General features: G+C 49.5%; 1 long non-coding RNA gene across 1 annotated transcript; it reads left to right on the top strand.

The window, feature by feature from the left end:
* The first annotated feature begins 700 nt into the window (after nt 1–700).
* On the top strand, nt 701–9,082 carry LOC112812475 (uncharacterized). Its single transcript, XR_003205309.2, has 3 exons — nt 701–773; nt 1,190–1,317; nt 8,889–9,082. It is a non-coding gene; the product is annotated as an uncharacterized lncRNA (long non-coding RNA).
* Nucleotides 9,083–9,991: the final 909 nt, after the last annotated feature.

The raw sequence follows: 9,991 nt of genomic DNA, 5'->3' as shown, positions 1-9,991 counted from the left end.
CAGACCAGCCCATCGTGATGGCAGGTGGGGGCTGGGGGTATCAGCCAGGCTTTCTGCCAGCAGGGAGACAGACCTGCATGCAGAAGCCAAGTCTGGCACAGAGGACTGTCTGCCTTCAGGAAGGGTGAGAGCAGGGTGGTCAGGACTGGGTCTTACGCCCCCGGGGGAGGGGAGTGGCGCTCAGCCTGGGGAAGCAAGCTCAACAATCAACAGAGCCAGGGAGACAAGAGACTGGAAGCCAGCTGGAAGGGCTGATGACTACCTTGCCCCCAGAGTTCCCCGCAGAGGGTCCCAGAATGCCTAGCTACCTCCTTCCTGGTCCTGCGTGGTGCTCCCATTCTTGGCAGGCTGGTCTGGGGCAGAACAAGGCTCTGAACCAGTCAAGGACAGGGCCTCAGGCCCACACACAAAGCCTCGTTTCATCTGGGGTCTGCTGGGAGTCAGTGGAGTCCCAGACATCTGAGTGCCCAAGGCCATCTGAGTGCCTCAACCTCCTCAGAGCAGCCCTGGGGGGTTGCTCCAACCCGGGTAGAGGGTCCTGGGCAGGAACCAGCTCCGGCCACAGCGCAGGGGGCCTCGGTGGCCCCGCCGCCCGTCCCAGGCAGGCCCCTCAGTCATTATGGCTGTGGCGTCCTGCCCCTCCTTCTCCCCCCTTTTTTTCTCCCCCTCGTGCTCCTTCCTGAAATTATAAAATAGGACAACATGACAAAACTTGGAAAAAAGAGAAGAGGGCGAACAAGATTTGATTTCGGGTGTAGAACAAAATAACCAAGGTGAGTGCTTAGAACTGCAGCTTAAAAAGGAAAACGACTTGAGGGGCACCGGGGCGGCCCGGTCCGTTAAGCATCTGTCTTCAGCTCAGGTCATGATCTCAGGGTCCTGGGATCGAGCCCCCGAGTCGAGTTGGGCTCCCCGCTTAGTGGGGAGTCTGCTTCTCCCTCTCCCTCTGCCCCTCTCCCCCAGCTCGTGTGCGTGCACTCTCTCTCTCTCTCTCTCTAACAATTAAATAAGCTTTTTTTTTTTTGAAAAAAAGGAAAACCTCTTGAAATGAAAGGCACCTTTTTGCCCAGAGACGAAAACAATATAAAGTCACTGAAGATGAAACATAAAGTACAAAAGCTATAAATCATAGAGTCAGAGCTCTACATACAGAGACAGCCACGTGCCCCGTTTACTGTCTGTTTTGCAGCATTATGTTCTCCGGGAACAGAGACCTCCCATCAGGAGGCTGGTTCTTAGCAGCTTCTGCTAACGCTCAGGAGGCCACTCGAGCCATCCGTCTCTCCATGCCTGATCCTGACAGCGCAGCATGCCCAGGTGGGTTCTTCTCTGGTCCAAATACGCAGTATTCAACCTAAACAGCTCGAGAATCAATGTCCTAGATATAATGCAGAATAATTACAGACCCACCCACCAAACTTGAGAGGGTCCAGCCAACAATGTCGAAGCTCCACGTGCGCCTTTGAGGGCCTACCTCTCTGCATCATCTTTGTAAAGGATTTTTTTTAAGATATTATTTTTATTATTGTTTTCTTTTTAGATTTTATTTTTCGACAGAGAGAGAGACAGCAAGAGAGGGAACACAGCAGGGGGAGTGGGAGAGGGAGAAGCAGGCTTCCCGCTGAGCAGGGAGCCCCATGCGGGGCTCCATCCCAGGACCCTGGGATCATGACCTGAGCCGAAGGCAGATGCTTAACAACTGAACCACCCAGGCGCCCAAGATTTTATTTTTTTAAAGATTTATTTACTTATTTTAGAGAGTGAGAGCACACAAGCAGGGGGAGGAGCAGAGGGAGAGAATCTCAGACTCCCTGCTAAGCATGGAGCCCGATGTGGGGCTCGATCTCACAGCCCTAAGATCATGACCTGAGCCGAAATCAAGAGCCGGCTGCTTAACGACGGAGCCACCCAGGCGCCCCATGATTTTATTTTGAAGTAGTCTCTACACCCAACGTGGGTCTCGAACTCACCACCCCGAGATCAAGAGTCACACATGCCACTGACTGAGCCAGCCAGGAGCCCACCACAACGCTGTTCTTTTTGCTTGTCTTTTTTATGAAAATGGGACTTGGCTGTGTGCGTTCTTCCCATTTTTGTCACTCAGCGTTCTGTTTCTCCGATTCATCCATGCGGTGTGGGTCTCTGGCCGTTTGCAGAGATGGAGCTGCTCTGAACATCGTTGCTGGGTCTCCTAGTACCCGCATGCGACTTTCTCTGGAGTGTTTACCCAGAAGTGAAACCAAGGGACATCACGTCTCTGAGCCTCTGCTTTCTCATCTGCAAATGGGGATGATGATGGCCCCCTCCCCGGGTTGCAGCGAGGATTAATTTAGATGTGGAAGCCGTGGTTACTCTTTTCACCCCGCCTCTGGAATTCTAGGCTGCATCCCCCAGACCCGACCTTGAGGGGTCGCTCTTCTCTCTGGGCATCAGATCTTTCCTCTGTCAGTGAGGGGAGGGGGCCATCATTGATTCCCCACTGAGGGGCCACTGAGTTACAGAGGCAGAGGTTGGAGGCTGGAAAGTAAAGCCGGCCAAGATAGAGCTCCAGCTGAGACAGCCCCCTTTTTTTGGACTGAGGTACAGGTTATAACAATGCTGTATTTCAGTATCGACCATCTGAGACCTGTGTGTGATAAGCTTAGGGGAAGGTCATGATAAACTGCTGGAAACTTCAGTGTCCCGTCTCCTCCCCCTCCCCCACTCACTGGTGCCCTGACACAGGTGTTGGTGAAGTGCCTGGGATGGCTTCTTCCTTCCACCGAGCTCCTGAGCAATTCATGGAAAGCAAAGTCCACCCCCCACCCACACTGAGTGACCTCTGCGGGGCGAGGAATGGGTCTCCAGCTGCCCCTAGAGAATGTCCTGGAAAGTCTCCTGGGCACTTCTGACTCAACGTATCCAGAACTCATCACACTCCCTGCAAGTGCCACCACATCCCAGGGATTGGCATCACCATCCTCCAACCAGGTGCCCACAACATAACCCAGGAACCACCTCCATCTGCCTCCCCCCACCCTGCCAACCCCTTCTCCCCTGTGGTGCCTCTGAGTCCTCCTAGGGAAGTCCATGTAATCTATTCTCCACAAGGTGACACCTCTGACAGTGAGCGAGGGCCCTATTAATGACTGGACTGGAACAAGATGCAAACACTCCCATGGCTGAGTGCATAACTGTATCACAAGAGGTGAGGACAATGAATAACATAATTACCAGGGCGCTGCTACTGTAGCCAATGATGGAACACAGCCTAGATCTCCACCAGCTGGAGTTGCTCATAGGGTGGAATCTTACTCAGCCTTTGAACTGCTGTTCCTGAATTTTAGAAGGCTTACATAGGAAAATGGGAAATTTAAATAATCAGAAAAATAAAAATTAGAAAAACGAGAAAAATGATGTTAAATAACAAAAGCAAAACACGAAGCATATGAAAGCATGTGCTAATTATATACATAAATGTACAAATATACAGAGAAATATATATATACATAGCCTACACACACACATAGAAAAGGCTCAAAGGAGGGGTGCCTGGCTGGCTCAGTCAGTAGAACATGCCACTGTTAATCTTGGGGTTGTGAGTTGAGTTCAAGCCCCCTGTAGGGTGTAGAGCTTACCTCCCAAAGGAAGGGCTGCCTGGGTGGCTCAGTCGGTTAAGCGTCTGCCTTTAGCTCAGCTCTTGATCCCAGGACCCTGATTCTCCCTCTCCCTCTGCCTGCGGGTCCCCCTGAATGTGCTCTCCCCCCCCTCTCTCTGTCAAATGAATAAATAAAATCTTTTTTTTTTTAAGATTTAATTTCTTTATTTGACAGAGAGAGACACAGCGAGAGCAGAGAGCAGGAATACAAGCAGGGGGAGCAGGGGAGGGAGAAGCAGGCTTCCCACTGAGCAAGGAGCCTGATGCGGGGCTCGATTCCAGGACCCTGGGACCATGACCTGAGCTGAAGGCAGACGCTTAAGGACTGAGCCACCCAGGTGCCCCTGAATAAATACAATCTTAAAAAGAAAAAGACCTAAAAGAATTACCACAATTGGAATCATAATTACCTCTGGGTGGTTGGATTTCTATTTTGGTTTCGCATTACTATTTTTGTGTTTTCCAAAAATTTGGTGAGTATGTTGTACTTTTAAGATCAGAAGGGGGGAAAAACTTTAATGCTATTTCAGGACACCAAAGCAGTTCATTCCTTCACAAGTGCTTGCTTGCTGAGTCCACTCAGACTTCAGAGTGCAGATCTGGGGACAGAGGCCCCTTTCTTCTGGGTGCACACCTTGATAAAAAGTAAAAAGGCTCTGGGGCACCTTGGTGGCTCAGCTGGTTAAGCCTCTGCCTTCCTCTCAGCTTATGATCCCAGCATCAAGCCCCTGCTCAGTGGGGAGCCTGCTTCTCCCTCTCCTGCTCCCCCTGTTTGTGCTCGCTCGCTCTCTTTCTCTGTCAAATAAATAAGTAAAATCTTTAAAAAAAAAAAAAAAAAGGTAAAAAGGCTCAGGCCAGACTTTGGGCTCCCCTGGGGTAGTGTGGTTAGGAAAATCCAGAAAGCTGAGAGGGAAGGCCTCCCAGGGAGGGCAGTGCCGCAGTAGGGCTGTGCATGGAGCTGCAAGGTGGCCACAGGGACGGGTGGTCAGCAACATTCAGTGGGCCAGCAGCCAAGGGTACACCGGTGGGTAGACCATGGGCTGTGTGGAGAGATGACCCCTGGGCCAGGAGAGACAAAGGGAACCCGCGTGAGCCCCTGAGGAGCTTGGGAGGGAGTTAGCACTTGCTGAGCGCCCTGGGCTTGAGAGGCTGTGCCGGCCTCATTCAGTATAACCGTGGCCCTGATGGTCTTCGTGATCCCTGAGGAGAGGCTCCCGGCAGCAGGGAGGCAGGCAACTCAAGGTCATGGCCAGTATGCAGCACAACCCAGGCCGCCTTCTCCCGGACAGTCGGGACTGAGCTTCCCCACCTCTGGGCATCACCTGCTGTGGCAGGGACCGCCAGATGGCTGTGGGGTGCGTGTGTGTGCCCGCGCGTTAGGGACAGAGCCCGCGTTGCGTGGCTGTCCATGTGGCTGAGTCAGAATAGAAGACGTCTGTTAGAATTCTTTGTGCGCTGGCAATTAGCCTCAAACATGCTTTACGGAAATCTGACGTCTCCGGGACCTGTTACCCCTGTGTGGCTGGAGCAGGGGGTGTGGTATGTGCAGACGCCCGGCGGACCAGGGGCCTCTGGTGCTGCCCCCGAGGGTTTGTTCTCTATTCTTCAGCAATAACAAGCCCGGGATTGTCTCTCGGGGTGGGGGCGGGGCAGTAATTGCATGCACATTTTAGCGAGCCCTCGGTGGGTGGAACTGCTTGCCATGGTGTGTGTGAGCGCTTGGCAAACGGTCCCTGAGACCATGCTGTGCTGTCCCCGCGTGCAACCGTCCCGCACATGCAAATAGGCTAATCTGAATTTGATAAAGGGACTATTTACTCAAGTGTGGGAAAGGTGGAGGGAAACCACAAAGTACCGGGCAGTGGCTGTCGCCCTCCCTGGGCCTGGAGGGATGCGAGGAGGAGCTGTATGGAGAGCGCCCCCTGCAGGAGCTGTGAGGGTCATGGCCGACCCGGTGCAACCCTGCGGAGAAGTGAGGTAGTAAGCACCCAGAACTCACTCTCCTTCCCCTTCCACATCCCTGCCCGCCTTCCCCGACCAAATCCGGGCAAAACCCCACCGGCCGATGCTGAACAGGGTTCTGGGCTGGGGATGGGGGGGGACTGGTTATGAAGGGCATCCGGCACCAATGAAAGTTGCCTTTTTTTTTTTTTTTTAAGATTTCGCTTATTTATTTGACAGAGAGAGACAAGCAAGAGAGGGAACACAAGCAGGGGGAGTGGGAGAGGGAGAAGCAGGCTTCCCGCGGAGCAGGGAGCCCGATGCGGGGCTCGATCCCAGGAGCCCGGGACCATGACCCGAGCCGAAGGCAGACGCCTAACGACTGAGCCACCCAGGCGCCACCTGAAAGTTACCTTTGAAACCAGTCTGTAGGTCAAACGATAAATTACTGTACATTCTTTTAATGGATTCCAATGTGTCTGTTTAAGATTGTGGCAGATGTGTTATGCTCAGACCCAGAAAACAAGCAATGAAAATATATCAAACTAGCCTATGAATATTTAAAATTTTATAAATATACATGAGTGCTCTTAGAAGCACAGGAAAGAATTCTGGTTCTCTCTTGGAGGTGGAGTGCAGGGGCGGCTCTACACTTTCGTGCCTCACTTTACATGCTTTGCATTATTTGAATTCGTAAAGATGAGCATGAAATGTTTTTGTAATTAAAAAAAAAATCATAAAGGGCGCCTAGGTGGCTCAGTCGTTGAGCGTCTGCCTTCGGCTCGGGTCATGATCCCGGGCTCCTGGGATCGAGCCCCGCATCGGGCTCCCTGCTCCGCGGGAAGCCTGCTTCTCCCTCTCCCACTCCCCCTGCTTGTGTTCCCTCTCTCGCTGTGTCTCTCTCTGTCAAATAAATAAATAAGATATTTAAAAAATAAAAAAATTAAAAAATCATAAAATGGAAAGAAAGAAACTCTCTCGGGAGCCAGAAGGAGTGAAGGGGCTGAAGAAGAGGCTGAGGCAGAGAGAGCCTAGGGCCCCTAGCCACAGAGACTTACTGAAGCAGGGGAAGTAGGGGTGGAGTGGAGGGCAAGCTTGCCAAGGACTTGAAACCCTCCTCCCCCCCCTCCTCCCTCCCTCTCCCTTCCTTTCCCGTGGAGATGGCAACATGGCTGGAAGCCAAGAAGGCAGCTGGTACGGCTGGAAAATCAGTTACACACAGGGGACTGAGCAAATCTATTGAGGATAATGGGAGCCAGGTTTTTCTCACTGTTGGAGGAGAATTACAAATGTGGAGCAGGAGCAGGCCTGAGGAATTGGAGCTGTCAGGGTGAATCATATGTGTGTGTAGGTATTGTATGTATGTGTATAAACACATGCATATAACAAATATATATTATATAATTATATAAATTATATATATGTATATGTATATGTGGGGGTGTGTGTGTATATACATACACATGTGTTTGTGTGTGTGCACTTTGCCCTAGCACTGCTCCCTGAGAGGGCCTAGAAGCATCGCCATCCCATTAGCAACAAGCACATCAGACACCCAGATCCTGGTTTCTAAACAACATCCTTCACCAAAAGGAATTAGGTCTTCTTGAAGAAAAGAATGATTCCAGTGTCAGTGGGGCACCTGGAAAATAAGAAAGCATTCAAAGAATTATAGTGACAGGGCACCTGGATGGCTCAGCCGGTTAAGTGTCCAACTCTTGATCTCAGCTCAGGTTTTGATCTCAGGGTTGTGAGTTCAAGTCCCATGTTGGGCTCCATGCTTGGTATGGAGCCTACTTTTTTTTTTTTTTAAAGATTTTATTTATTTGACAGAGAGACACAGCAAGAGAGGGAACACAAGCAGGGGGAGTAGGAGAGGGAGAAGCAGGCTTCCCCACAGAGCAGGGAGCCCGATGCGGGGCTCGATCCCAGGACCCTGGGATCACGACCTGAGCCGAAGGCAGACGCTTAACGACTGAGCCACCCAGGCACCCCTGGAGCCTACTTTTAAAAAATAAATAAAAATAAGAGAATAATAATGAGATGCCAAAAGGACATAAAGGGGCTCCCACCTACCAAGTCTGGGGCAATTAGAGCATCAAAATAAAAATGATGATAACCAACTACAACACACTGTAACTTAGAAATCCATGCATCATATTGTTTAAGGAGAAGGGAAACCTCTTCCTTACAGTACAAAGCCAACCAATAAAAATAGAGGGAGTGATGGAAATAGAGAAACCCTCATAGTTGTTGATTGATTCAGGCTGGAGACTTCATGGATGCTCTAAGGCTGGTAGGTGAAGATTCGATGAGGAAGAGAATACTGTAAAATACAGAGTGTATTTTCCAAAAGCAAAATTGGTGTCAACAAAATCTCCCTACCCCACATGCTCTTTGGCACACCCCCTAACAGGAGGTGAATAGTTTCCCTTTCCTTGAATCTGGGCGGAGCACAGAGATTCACCAGTAACCAAAAGAACATGGCAGGTATGACACTGTGAATTCTAAGACCAGACCAGGAGAACCCTGCAACTTCTGCCCTTTTCCCCTGGAACCTCTTTCTGGTGTTCTTGTGAACTCTCAGAACCACACAGTCATGCTGTAAAAAGCCCAAGCCACAACAAGAAACCACATGTTGGTGACAAGAATCCCCACCGAGCCTATCTGTCAGCACCCCCAGCCTGGATGCCATCTTGGAAGTGGATCCTCCAGCCACCAGCCATTTAAGACACTTCCGGTAGTTTAAGTCATTTCCGCTGAGGCCCCAGATCATGGAGGAGCAGAGACAAGGCAGACCTGTGCCTTGTCTGAATTCCTGATCCACAGAATCCAAAAGCACAATAAAATGGTTTTTGTAATGGCAGTAAATTTGAGGGTAGTTTGTTAGGCAAATAGAGACAACTGGAGAATTGGCAAAGCCTCAGATATCTCCCCACAAAATACTTATCCAGCACAAAGGAGAAAATGCTAACTTTAGGGAAGAAATGTCCAGCAGGCAGCAATTTGACAATAGAACCAAGGTTCCTATGATGATCAAGTCATCTTGATATGCTGAGAATAACACAGTATCATTTCAGCAGTACTCTGACACGTTCTGGGTCTAGTCTCAATGAAACATTGAACAGACCCAGACTGAGACGGTGCCAATTTATCCATGATATTTTTAGAGACCCACAAAAATATTTTAGTCTTAATTTATTTTGAAATCAGAAGAAATAAATGAATGTTAATAGTAATGCACCCAGTCTGGATTATATTCATCTTTGTACCAAAGCGATATGAAATGTATTTTATTTTTCCTTTATAGAGGAAGGAGCCCACAAATGCAAAAGTGCCTAGGACCTACCAAAGTCATAACGCACCCCTGTGTTGAGGACATCCTCCAAAATGAAATGTTCCAGATGAGATGGAATCAGCACACTCCACCCTGTCTCTCCCTCTGAATGCAGACATAAAACCTGGAGAGAAAAAATAAATCATAATGGGCACATTGGGGAAGAATGCCAGAATTCAAAGTATTACTGGACCAGTAGTGAATTTCCTCCTTTTCCCCCTCAAGTATCCCCTAGTCTAGACTCAACACAGTCTGAAATTTGGAAATGCACATAGCACGAACAGAGAGCTCCAGGAGCTAGAGGAGTGGGAAAGGGCACTCTAAACATGGAGAGAAATATGGGAAGATACCGTTTTTCTTTTTGCCTTTTTTCTGGTCTTTCTTTTTTCACCCCCTAGGCAATTTGAGTTGATGGTGGCAGCAGCAGGAGCAGTGACAGCAGGGGAACTTCGGGAGCCTAAATTCTGAGTGAGGAGAATCTTCATCTCTGATCAGAGGGCCTGTGATTCCCAAGAGGGAGAGCCTTAATCTCTCTCTCTCTCTCTCTCCACCCCCCCACCACTTGGCTCCACATATGGGTCCAGTCATGGGAGAATGTGGCAAAATGGGGGAAATAAAGCCGTAGCTTTCTGGACAGAGGACCACAAAAGGGAACCAACCCCAAGGAACTAGAAAGGACTGGGAAGATTGCAAAGTGGTTTATTAACTGTGTGGGTCTGACTCTAAACAGCACACCATAGATTTTGAAAACTAAACTAGGGCAGACACCACCCAGGTCCCAGACTGGCCACTGGATGGTGCATCTGGAGGACAGAGCTGAATAGCACTGCGAAGACTTTGTAAATGGAACGGATACCAAATCATAACCCACAGAAAACTGGATAAAACTTGCAGCCTGAACTCAACCAAGTCAATTGCCTATTTAAACAAGAATAACAACATTCTCATAGGATTTAGACAGAACACCGAGTCCCATGACATAATATTCAAAATGTCCAGGATACAATCCACTGATTTTGTAACAATGAACATGTATCACTCAGCCCAAAGAGAGCCAGGAAAAATCTCAATTTGCC

Source organism: Callorhinus ursinus, unplaced genomic scaffold, assembly GCF_003265705.2.
Source record: "Callorhinus ursinus isolate GAN/ISIS: 27379988/994484 unplaced genomic scaffold, GSC_fseal_2.0 scaffold110, whole genome shotgun sequence".
Taxonomy (NCBI): domain Eukaryota; kingdom Metazoa; phylum Chordata; class Mammalia; order Carnivora; family Otariidae; genus Callorhinus; species Callorhinus ursinus.
Note: the sequence above shows the minus strand (reverse complement) of the source record. Positions and strands in the feature narration are given on the sequence as shown.